Source organism: Oncorhynchus mykiss, chromosome 18, assembly GCF_057628025.1.
Source record: "Oncorhynchus mykiss isolate SJ-2025 chromosome 18, ASM5762802v1, whole genome shotgun sequence".
NCBI classification, from domain to species: Eukaryota; Metazoa; Chordata; class Actinopteri; order Salmoniformes; family Salmonidae; genus Oncorhynchus; species Oncorhynchus mykiss.
In genome coordinates this window covers 81,835,468-81,849,693 of record NC_143039.1, presented here as the reverse complement: position 1 = coordinate 81,849,693, position 14,226 = coordinate 81,835,468, and positions in this window count along the sequence as shown.

The following is a 14,226-nucleotide window of genomic DNA, read 5'->3' as shown; positions in this document are numbered from 1 at the left end:
GCTAGATCTACTGTTTCTATTATAATATGACAGACCAGCTAGATCAACTGTCTCTATTACATTATGACAGACCAGCTACATCTACTGTCTCTATTATATTATGGCAGACTAGCTAGATCTACTGTGTCTACTATTTTATGACAGACCAGCTACATCTACTACCTCTATCAAATTTTGACAGACCAGCTAGATCTACAGTCCAATTAAATTAAGACAGACCAGCTAGATCTACTGTTTCTATTATATTATGACAGACAAAATAGATCTACTGTCTCTATTATAATATGACAGACCAGCTAGATCTACTGTCTCTATTATATTATGACAGACCGGCTAGATCTACTGTCTCTATGATATTATGACAGACCAGCTAGATCTAATGCCTATTATAATATGACAGACCAGCTAGAACTGCTGTCTCTATTATATTATGACAGACAAAATAGATCTACTGTCTCTATTATAATATGACAGACCAGCTAGATCTACTGTCTCTATTATATTATGACAGACCGGCTAGATCTACTGTCTCTATGATATTATGACAGACCAGCTAGATCTAATGCCTCTATAGTATTATGACAGACCAGCTAGATCTACTGTCGCTATTGTATTATGACAAACCAGCTAGATCTGCTGTCTCTATTAAAATATGACAGACCAGCTAGATCTACTGTCTCTATTATAATATGACAGACCAGCTAGATCTACTGTCTCTATTATAATATGACAGACCAGAACTGCTGTCTCTATTATATTATGACAGACCAAATAGATCTACTGTCTCTATTATATAATGACAGACCAGCTAGATCTACTGTTTCTATTATAATATGACAGATCAGCTAGATCAACTGTCTCTATTACATTATGACAGACCAGCCAGATCTACTGTCTCTATTATATTATGGCAGACTAGCTAGATCTACTGTTTCTACTATTTGATCACTTACCAAGTTGATCTATTCTTTATTTTATTATGACAGAACAGCTACATCTACTGTCTCTATTATATTATGGCAGACTATCTAGATCTACTGTTTCTACTATTTTATGACAGACCAGCTACATCTACTATCTCTATCAAATTTTGACAGACCAGCTAGAACTACTGTCTCTATTATATTAGTACAGACCAGCTAGAACTACTGTCTCAATTATATTACGAAAGACACTAGATTTACTGTCTCTATTATATTACTCCAGACCAGCTAGATCTACTGTCTAAAATATTTTATGACAGACCAGCTACATCTACTGTCTCTATTATATTATGACAGACCGGCTAGATCTACTGTCTCTATGATATTATGACAGACCAGCTAGATCTACTGTCGCTATTATATTATGACAAACCGGCTAGATCTGCTGTCTCTATTAAAATATGACAGACCAGCTACATCTACTGTCTCTATTATTATATGACAGACCAGCTAGATCTACTGTCTCTATTATAATATGACAGACCAGCTAGAACTGCTGTGTCTATTATATTATGACAGACCAAATAGATCTACTGTCTCTATTATAATATGACAGACCAGCTAGAACTGCTGTCTCTATTATATTATGACAGACAAAATAGATCTACTGTCTCTATTATAATATGACAGACCAGCTAGATCTGCTGTCTCTATTATATTATGACAGACCAGCTAGATCTACTGTCTCTATTATATAATGACAGACCAGCTAGATCTACTGTTTCTATTATAATATGACAGACCAGCTAGAACTGCTGTCTCTATTATATTATGACAGACCAAATAGATCTACTGTCTCTATTATAATATGACAGACCAGCTAGAACTGCTGTCTCTATTATATTATGACAGACCAAATAGATCTACTGTCTCTATTATAATATGACAGATCAGCTAGAACTGCTGTCTCTATTATATTATGACAGACAAAATAGATCTACTGTCTCTATTATAATATGACAGACCAGCTAGATCTGCTGTCTCTATTATATTATGACAGACCAGCTAGATCTACTGTCTCTATTATAATATGACAGACCAGCTAGATCTACTGTCTCTATTATATTATGACAGACCGGCTAGATCTACTGTCTCTATGATATTATGACAGACCAGCTAGATCTACTGCCTCTATAGTATTATGACAGACCAGCTAGATCTACTGTCGCTATTGTATTATGACAAACCAGCTAGATCTGCTGTCTCTATTAAAATATGACAGACCAGCTACATCTACTGTCTCTATTATAATATGACAGACCAGCTAGATCTACTGTCTCTATTATAATATGACAGACCAGCTAGAACTGCTGTCTCTATTATATTATGACAGACCAAATAGATCTACTGTCTCTATTATAATATGACAGACCAGCTAGAACTGCTGTCTCTATTATATTATGACAGACAAAATAGATCTACTGTCTCTATTATAATATGACAGACCAGCTAGATCTGCTGTCTCTATTATATTATGACAGACCAAATAGATCTACTGTCTCTATTATAATATGACAGACCAGCTAGATCTGTTGTCTCTATTATATTATGACAGACCAGCTATTATTACAGACCAGCTAGATCTACTGTCTCTATTATATAATGAAAGACCAGCTAGATCTACTGTTTCTATTATAATATGACAGACCAGCTAGATCAACTGTCTCTATTACATTATAACAGACCAGCCAGATCTACTGTCTCTATTATATTATGGCAGACTAGCTAGATCTGTCTCTACTATTTTATCACTTACCAAGTTGATCTATTCTTTATTTTATTATGACAGACCAGCTAGATCTACTGTTTCTATTATAATATGACAGACCAGCTAGATCAACTGTCTCTATTACATTATGACAGACCAGCTACATCTACTGTCTCTATTATATTATGGCAGACTAGCTAGATCTACTGTGTCTACTATTTTATGACAGACCAGCTACATCTACTACCTCTCAAATTTTGACAGACCAGCTAGATCTACAGTCCAATTAAATTAAGACAGACCAGCTAGAACTACTGTCTCAATTATATTATGACAGACCAGCTAGATCTACTGTCTCAATTATATTACGAAAGACACTAGATTTACTGTCTCTATTATATTACTCCAGACCAGCTAGATCTACTGTGTAAAATATTTTATGACAGACCAGCTACATCTACTGTCTCTATGAAATTATGACAGACCAGCTACATCTACTGCCTCTATTGTATTATGACAGACCAACTAGATCTACTGTCACTATTATATTATGACAAACCAGCTAGATCTGCTTTCTCTATTATAATATGATAGACCAGCTATATCTACTGTCTCTATGATATTATGACAGCCCTGCTAGATCTACTGCCTCTATTATAATATGACAGACCAGCTAGATCTACTGTCTCTATTATAATATGACAGACCAGCTAGATCTACTGTCTCTATTATAATATGACAGACCAGCTAGATCTGCTGTCTCTATTATATTATGACAGACCAAATAGATCTACTGTCTCTATTATAATATGACAGACCAGCTAGATCTGTTGTCTCTATTATATTATGACAGACCAGCTAGATCTACTGTCTCTATTATATGATGACAGACCAGCTAGATCTACTGTTTCTATTATAATATGACAGACCAGCTAGATCAACTGTCTCTATTACATTATGACAGACCAGTCCAGATCTACTGTCTCTATTATATTATGGCAGACTTGCTAGATATACTGTTTCTACTATTTTATGACAGACCAGCTACATCTACTATCTCTATCAAATTTTGACAGACCAGCTAGAACTACTGTCTCTATTATATTATTACAGACCAGCTAGAACTACTGTCTCAATTAATTTTATGACAGACCAGCTACATCTACTGTCTCAATTATATTACGAAAGACACTAGATTTACTGTCTCTATTATATTACTCCAGACCAGCTAGATCTACTGCCTCTATTGTATTATGACAGACCAGCTAGATCTACTGTCGCTATTATATTATGACAAACCAGCTAGATCTGCTGTCTCTATTAAAATATGACAGACCAGCTAGATCTACTGTCTCTATTATAATATGACAGACCAGCTACATCTACTGTCTCAATTATATTACGACAGACCAGCTACATCTACTGTCTCAATTATATTACGAAAGACACTAGATTTACTGTCTCTATTATATTACTCCAGACCAGCTAGATCTACTGTATAAAATATTTTATGACAGACCAGCTACATCTACTGTCTTTATTATATTATGATAGTCTGGCTAGATCTACTGTCTCTATGATATTATGACAGACCAGCTAGATCTACTGCCTCTATTGTATTATGACAGATCAGCTAGATCTACTGTCGCTATTATATTATGACAAACCGGCTAGATCTGCTGTCTCTATTATAATATCATAGACCAGCTAGATCTACTGTCTCTATTATAATATGACAGACCAGCTAGATCTACTGTCTCTATTATATTATGACAGACCGGCTAGATCTACTGTCTCTATGATATTATGCCAGACCAAATAGATCTACTGTCTCTATTATATTATGACAGACCAGCTAGATCTGCTGTCTCTATTATATTATGACAGACCAAATAGATCTACTGTCTCTATTATAATATGACAGACCAGCTAGAACTGCTGTCTCTATTATATTATGACAGACCAAATAGATCTACTGTCTCTATTATAATATGACAGACCAGCTAGATCTGCTGTCTCTATTATATTATGACAGACCAGCTAGATCTACTGTCTCTATTATATAATGACAGACAAGCTAGATCTACTGTTTCTATTATAATATGACAGACCAGCTAGATCAACTGTCTCTATGATATTATGACAGACCAGCTAGATCTACTGCCTCTATTGTATTATGACAGACCAGCTAGATCTACTGTCGCTATTATATTATGACAAACCAGCTAGATCTGCTGTCTCTATTAAAATATGACAGACCAGCTACATCTACTGTCTCTATTATATTATGATAGTCTGGCTAGATCTACTGTCTCTATGATATTATGACAGACCAGCTAGATCTACTGCCTCTATTGTATTATGACAGACCAGCTAGATCTACTGTCGCTATTATATTATGACAAACCAGCTAGATCTGCTGTCTCTATTAAAATATGACAGACCAGCTAGATCTACTGTCTCTATTATAATATGACAGACCAGCTAGATCTGCTGTCTCTATTATATTATGACAGACCAAATAGATCTACTGTCTCTATTATAATATGACAGACCAGCTAGATCTGCTGTCTCTATTATATTATGACAGACCAGCTAGATCTACTGTCTCTATTATATAATGACAGACCAGCTAGATCTACTGTTTCTATTATAATATGACAGACCAGCTAGATCAACTGTCTCTATTACATTATGACAGACCAGCCAGATCTACTGTCTCTATTATATAATGACAGACCAGCTAGATCTACTGTTTCTACTATTTTATGACAGACCAGCAACATCTACTATCTCTATCAAATTTTGACAAACCAGCTAGAACTACTGTCTCTTATATTAGGACAGACCAGCTAGAACTACTGTCTCAATTATATTACGACAGACCAGCTACATCTACTGTCTCAATTATATTACGAAAGACACTAGATTTACTGTCTCTATTATATTACTCCAGACCAGCTAGATCTACTGTCTAAAATATTTTATGACAGACCAGCTACATCTACTGTCTCTATTATATTATGATAGTCTGGCTAGATCTACTGTCTCTATGATATTATGACAGACCAGCTAGATCTACTGCCTCTATTGTATTATGACAGACCAGCTAGATCTACTGTCGCTATTATATTATGACAAACCGGCTAGATCTGCTGTCTCTATTATAATATCATAGACCAGCTAGATCTACTGTCTCTATTATAATATGACAGACCAGCTAGATCTACTGTCTCTATTATATTATGACAGACCGGCTAGATCTACTGTCTCTATGATATTATGCCAGACAGAATAGATCTACTGTCTCTATTATATTATGACAGACCAGCTAGATCTGCTGTCTCTATTATATTATGACAGACCAAATAGATCTACTGTCTCTATTATAATATGACAGACCAGCTAGAACTGCTGTCTCTATTATATTATGACAGACCAAATAGATCTACTGTCTCTATTATAATATGACAGACCAGCTAGATCTACTGTCTCTATTATATTATGACAGACCAAATAGATCTACTGTTTCTATTATATTATGACAGACCAGCTAGATCAACTGTCTCTATTATATTATGACAGACCAGCTAGATCTACTGTCGCTATTATATTATGACAAACCGGCTAGATCTGCTGTCTCTATTATAATATGATAGACCAGCTAGATCTACTGTCTCTATTATAATATGACAGACCAGCTAGATCTACTGTCTTTATTATATTATGACAGTTCGGCTAGATCTACTGTCTCTATATGATATTATGACAGACCAGCTAGATCTACTGCCTCTATTGTATTATGACAGAACAGCTAGATCTACTGTCGCTATTATATTATGACAAACCAGCTAGATCTGCTGTCTCTATTAAAATATGACAGACCAGCTAGATCTACTGTCTCTATTATATTATGACAAACCAGCTAGATCTACTGTCTCTATTATAATATGACAGACCAGCTAGAACTGCTGTCTCTATTATAATATGACAGACCAGCTAGAACTGCTGTCTCTATTATATTATGACAGACCAAATAGATCTACTGTCTCTATTATATAATGACAGACCAGCTAGATCTACTGTTTCTATTATAATATGACAGACCAGCTAGATCTACTGTTTCTATTATAATATGACAGACCAGCTAGATCAACTGTCTCTATTACATTATGACAGACCGAACAGATCTACTGTCTCTATTATATTATGGCAGGCTAGCTAGATCTACTGTTTCTACTATTTGATCACTTACCAAGTTGATATATTCTTTATTTTATTATGACAGACCAGCTACATCTACTGTCTCTATTATATTATGGCAGACTAGCTAGATCTACTGTCTCTATTATATTATTACAGACCAGCTAGAACTACTGTCTCAATTATATTATTACAGACCAGCTACATCTACTGTCTCAATTATATTACGAAAGACACTAAATTTACTGTCTCTATTATATTACTCCAGACCAGCTAGATCTACTGTCTAAAATATTTTATGACAGACCAGCTACATCTACTGTCTCTATTATATTATGACAGACCGGCTAGATCTACTGTCTCTATGATATTATGACAGACCAGCTTGATCTACTGTCTCTATTATATTATTACAGACCAGCTAGAACTACTGTCTCAATTCATTTTATGACAGACCAGCTACATCTACTGTCATAATTATATTACGAAAGACACTACATTTACTGTCTCTATTATATTACTCCAGACCAGCTAGATCTACTGCCTCTATTGTATTATGACAGACCAGCTAGATCTACTGTCGCTATTATATTATGACAAACCAGCTAGATCTGCTGTCTCTATTAAAATATGACAGACCAGCTAGATCTACTGTCTCTATTATAATATGACAGACCAGCTAGATCTACTGTCTCTATTATAATATGACAGACCAGCTAGATCTGCTGTCTCTATTATATTATGACAGACCAAATAGATCTACTGTCTCTATTATAATATGACAGACCAGCTAGATCTGCTGTCTCTATTATATTATGACAGACCAGCTAGATCTACTGTCTCTATAATAATATGACAGACCAGCCAGATCTACTGTCTCTATTACATTATGGCAGACCAGCAAGATCTACTGTCTCTTCATTATACTACGAAGGACCAGCTAGTTTTTCTCTCTCTAATATATTATGACAGACCAGCTACATCTACAGTCTAAAATATTTTATGACAGACCAGCTAGATCTACTGCCTCATAAAAATTTGACAGAACAGGAAGATCTACTGTCCCTATTAAATTGACACACCAGCTAGATCGACTGTCTCTATTACATTATGACAGACCAGCCAGATCTACTGTCTCTATTACATTATGACAGACCAGCTACATCTACTGTCTCTATTATATTATGGCAGACGAGCTAGATCTACTGTCTCTATTGTACTATGACAGACCAGCTAGATCTACGGTCTCTATTAAATTATGACAGACCAGCTAGATCTGCTGTCTCTATTATATTATGACAGACCAGCTAGATCTACTGTCTCTATAATAATATGACAGACCAGCCAGATCTACTGTCTCTATTACATTATGACAGACCAGCTACATCTACTGTCTCTATTATATTATGGCAGACTAGCTAGATCTACTGTCTCTATTATATTATGGCAGACGAGCCAGATCTACTGTCTCTATTGTATTATGACAAACCAGCTAGATCTGCTGTCTCTATTAAAATATGACAGACCAGCTAGATCTACTGTCTCTATTATAATATGACAGACCAGCTAGATCTACTGTCTCTATTATATTATGACAGACCAGCTAGATCTACTGCCTCTATTGTATTATGACAGACCAGCTAGATCTACTGCCTCTATTGTATTATGACAGACCAACTAGATCTACTGTCGCTATTATATTATGACAAACCGGCTAGATCTGCTGTCTCTATTATAATATGACAGACCAGCTAGATCTACTGTCTCTATTATATTATGACAGACCGGCTAGATCTACTGTCTCTATGATATTATGACAGACCAGCTAGATCTACTGCCTCTATTGTATTATGACAGACCAGCTAGATCTATTGTCGCTATTGTATTATGATAAACCAGCTAGATCTGCTGTCTCTATTAAAATATGACAGACCAGCTAGATCTACTGTCTCTATTATAATATGACAGACCAGCTAGATCTACTGTCTCTATTATAATATGACAGACCAGCTAGAACTACTGTCTCAATTATATTATGACAGACCAGCTACATCTACTGTCTCAATTATATTACGAAAGACACTAAATTTACTGTCTCTATTATATTACTCCAGACCAGCTAGATCTACTGTCTAAAATATTTTATGACAGACCAGCTACATCTACTGTCTCTATTATATTATGACAGACCGGCTAGATCTACTGTCTCTATGATATTATGACAGACCAGCTTGATCTACTGTCTCTATTATATTATTACAGACCAGCTAGAACTACTGTCTCAATTCATTTTATGACAGACCAGCTACATCTACTGTCATAATTATATTACGAAAGACACTACATTTACTGTCTCTATTATATTACTCCAGACCAGCTAGATCTACTGCCTCTATTGTATTATGACAGACCAGCTAGATCTACTGTCGCTATTATATTATGACAAACCAGCTAGATCTGCTGTCTCTATTAAAATATGACAGACCAGCTAGATCTACTGTCTCTATTATAATATGACAGACCAGCTAGATCTACTGTCTCTATTATAATATGACAGACCAGCTAGATCTGCTGTCTCTATTAGATTATGACAGACCAAATAGATCTACTGTCTCTATTATAATATGACAGACCAGCTAGATCTGCTGTCTCTATTATATTATGACAGACCAGCTAGATCTACTGTCTCTATAATAATATGACAGACCAGCCAGATCTACTGTCTCTATTACATTATTGCAGACCAGCAAGATCTACTGTCTCTTCATTATACTACGAAGGACCAGCTAGTTTTTCTCTCTCTAATATATTATGACAGACCAGCTACATCTACAGTCTAAAATATTTTATGACAGACCAGCTAGATCTACTGCCTCATAAAAATTTGACAGAACAGGAAGATCTACTGTCCCTATTAAATTGACACACCAGCTAGATCGACTGTCTCTATTACATTATGACAGACCAGCCAGATCTACTGTCTCTATTACATTATGACAGACCAGCTACATCTACTGTCTCTATTATATTATGGCAGACGAGCTAGATCTACTGTCTCTATTGTACTATGACAGACCAGCTAGATCTACGGTCTCTATTAAATTATGACAGACCAGCTAGATCTGCTGTCTCTATTATATTATGACAGACCAGCTAGATCTACTGTCTCTATAATAATATGACAGACCAGCCAGATCTACTGTCTCTATTACATTATGACAGACCAGCTACATCTACTGTCTCTATTATATTATGGCAGACTAGCTAGATCTACTGTCTCTATTATATTATGGCAGACGAGCCAGATCTACTGTCTCTATTGTACTATGACAGACCAGCTAGATCTACTGTCTCTATTACATTATGACAGACCAGCTACATCTACTGTCTATATTATATTATGGCAGACTAGCTAGATCTACTGTGTCTACTATTTTATGACAGACCAGCTACATCTACTATCTCTATCAAATTATGACAGACCAGCTAGAACTACTGTCTTTTTTATATTATGACAGACCATCTAGATCTACTGTTTCTATTATAATATGACAGACCAGCTAGATCAACTGTCTCTATTACATTATGACAAACCGGCTAGATCTGCTGTCTCTATTATATTATGACAGACCATCTAAATCTACTGTATCAATTATTTTATGACAGACCAGCTACATCTACTACATCTACTGTCTCTATAATATTATGGCAGACTAGCTAGATCTACTGTTTCTACTATTTGATCACTTACCAAGTTGATCTATTCTTTATTTTATTATGACAGACCAGCTACATCTACTGTCTCTATTATATTATGGCAGACTAGCTAGATCAACTGTTTCTACTATGTTATGACAGACCAGCTACATCTACTATCTCTATCAAATTTTGACAGACCAGCTAGAACTACTGTCTCTATTATATTATTACAGACCAGCTAGAACTACTGTCTCAATTCATTTTATGACAGACCAGCTACATCTACTGTCTCAATTATATTACGAAAGACACTAGATTTACTGTCTCTATTATATTACTCCAGACCAGCTAGATCTACTGTCTAAAATATTTTATGACAGACCAGTTAGATCTACTGTTTCTATTATAATATGACAGACCAGCTAGATCAACTGTCTCTATTACATTATGACAAACCGGCTAGATCTGCTGTCTCTATTATATTATGACAGACCAGCTAGATCTACTGTCTCTATTATAATATGACAGACCAGCTCGATCTACTGTCTCTATGATATTATGACAGACCGGCTAGATCTACTGTCTCTATTGTATTATGACAGACCAGCTAGATCTACTGTTTCTATTATATTATGACAGACCAGCTAGATCTGCTGTCTCTATTATATTATGACAGACCAGCTAGATCTACTGTCTCTATTATAATATGACAGACCAGCTAGATCAACTGTCTCTATTATATTATGACAGACCAGCCAGATCTACTGTCTCTATTATATTATGGCAGACTAGCTAGATCTACTGTTTCTACTATTTGATCACTTACTAAGTTGATCTATTCTTTATTTTATTATGACCGACCAGCTACATCTACTGTCTCTATTATATTATGGCAGACTAGCTAGATCTACTGTTTCTACTATTTTATGACAGACCAGCTACATCTACTATCTCTATCAAATTTTGACAGACCAGCTAGAACTACTGTCTCTATTATATTATTACAGACCAGCTAGAACTACTGTCTCAATTATATTATGACAGACCAGCTACATCTACTGTCTCAATTATATTACGAAAGACACTAGATTTACTGTCTCTATTATATTACTCCAGACCAGCTAGATCTACTGTCTAAAATATTTTATGACAGACCAGCTAGATCTACTGCCTCTATTGTATTATGACAGACCAGCTAGATCTACTGTCGCTATTATATTATGACAAACCGGCTAGATCTGCTGTCTCTATTATAATATGACAGACCAGCTAGATCTACTGTCTCTATTATATTATGACAGACCGGCTAGATCTACTGTCTCTATGATATTATGACAGACCAGCTAGATCTACTTCCTCTATTGTATTATGACAGACCAGCTAGATCTATTGTCGCTATTGTATTATGACAAACCAGCTAGATCTGCTGTCTCTATTAAAATATGACAGACCAGCTAGATCTACTGTCTCTATTATAATATGACAGACCAGCTAGATCTACTGTCTCTATTATAATATGACAGACCAGCTAGAACTGCTGTCTCTATTATATTATGACAGACCAAATAGATCTACTGTCTCTATTATAATATGACAGACCAGCTAGAACTGCTGTCTCTATTATATTATGACAGACCAAATAGATCTACTGTCTCTATTATAATATGACAGACCAGCTAGATCTGCTGTCTCTATTATATTATGACAGACCAGCTAGATCTACTGTCTCTATTATATAATGACAGACCAGCTAGATCTACTGTCTCTATTATATAATGACAGACCAGCTAGATCTACTGTTTCTATTATAATATGACAGACCAGCTAGATCAACTGTCTCTATTACATTATGACAGACCAGCGAGATCTACTGTCTCTATTATATTATGACAGACCAGCTAGATGTACTGTCGCTATTGTATTATGACAAACCAGCTAGATCTGCTGTCTCTATTAAAATATGACAGACCAGCTAGATCTACTGTCTCTATTATAATATGACAGACCAGCTAGATCTACTGTCTCTATTATATTATGACAGACCAGCTAGATCTACTGCCTCTATTGTATTATGACAGACCAGCTAGATCTACTGCCTCTATTGTATTATGACAGACCAACTAGATCTACTGTCGCTATTATATTATGACAAACCGGCTAGATCTGCTGTCTCTATTATAATATGACAGACCAGCTAGATCTACTGTCTCTATTATATTATGACATACCGGCTAGATCTACTGTCTCTATGATATTATGACAGACCAGCTAGATCTACTGCCTCTATTGTATTATGACAGACCAGCTAGATCTATTGTCGCTATTGTATTATGATAAACCAGCTAGATCTGCTGTCTCTATTAAAATATGACAGACCAGCTAGATCTACTGTCTCTATTATAATATGACAGACCAGCTAGATCTACTGTCTCTATTATAATATGACAGACCAGCTAGAACTGCTGTCTCTATTATATTATGACAGACCAAATAGATCTACTGTCTCTATTATAATATGACAGACCAGCTAGAACTGCTGTCTCTATTATATTATGACAGACCAAATAGATCTACTGTCTCTATTACATTATGACAGACCAGCTACATCTACTGTCTCTATTATATTATGGCAGACGAGCTAGATCTACTGTCTCTATTGTACTATGACAGACCAGCTAGATCTACGGTCTCTATTAAATTATGACAGACCAGCTAGATCTGCTGTCTCTATTATATTATGACAGACCAGCTAGATCTACTGTCTCTATAATAATATGACAGACCAGCCAGATCTACTGTCTCTATTACATTATGACAGACCAGCTACATCTACTGTCTCTATTATATTATGGCAGACTAGCTACATCTACTGTCTCTATTATATTATGGCAGACTAGCTAGATCTACTGTGTCTACTATTTTATGACAGACCAGCTACATCTACTATCTCTATCAAATTATGACAGACCAGCTAGAACTACTGTCTTTTTTATATTATGACAGACCATCTAGATCTACTGTTTCTATTATAATATGACAGACCAGCTAGATCAACTGTCTCTATTACATTATGACAAACCGGCTAGATCTGCTGTCTCTATTATATTATGACAGACCATCTAAATCTACTGTATCAATTATTTTATGACAGACCAGCTACATCTACTACATCTACTGTCTCTATAATATTATGGCAGACTAGCTAGATCTACTGTTTCTACTATTTGATCACTTACCAAGTTGATCTATTCTTTATTTTATTATGACAGACCAGCTACATCTACTGTCTCTATTATATTATGGCAGACTAGCTAGATCAACTGTTTCTACTATGTTATGACAGACCAGCTACATCTACTATCTCTATCAAATTTTGACAGACCAGCTAGAACTACTGTCTCTATTATATTATTACAGACCAGCTAGAACTACTGTCTCAATTCATTTTATGACAGACCAGCTACATCTACTGTCTCAATTATATTACGAAAGACACTAGATTTACTGTCTCTATTATATTACTCCAGACCAGCTAGATCTACTGTCTAAAATATTTTATGACAGACCAGTTAGATCTACTGTTTCTATTATAATATGACAGACCAGCTAGATCAACTGTCTCTATTACATTAT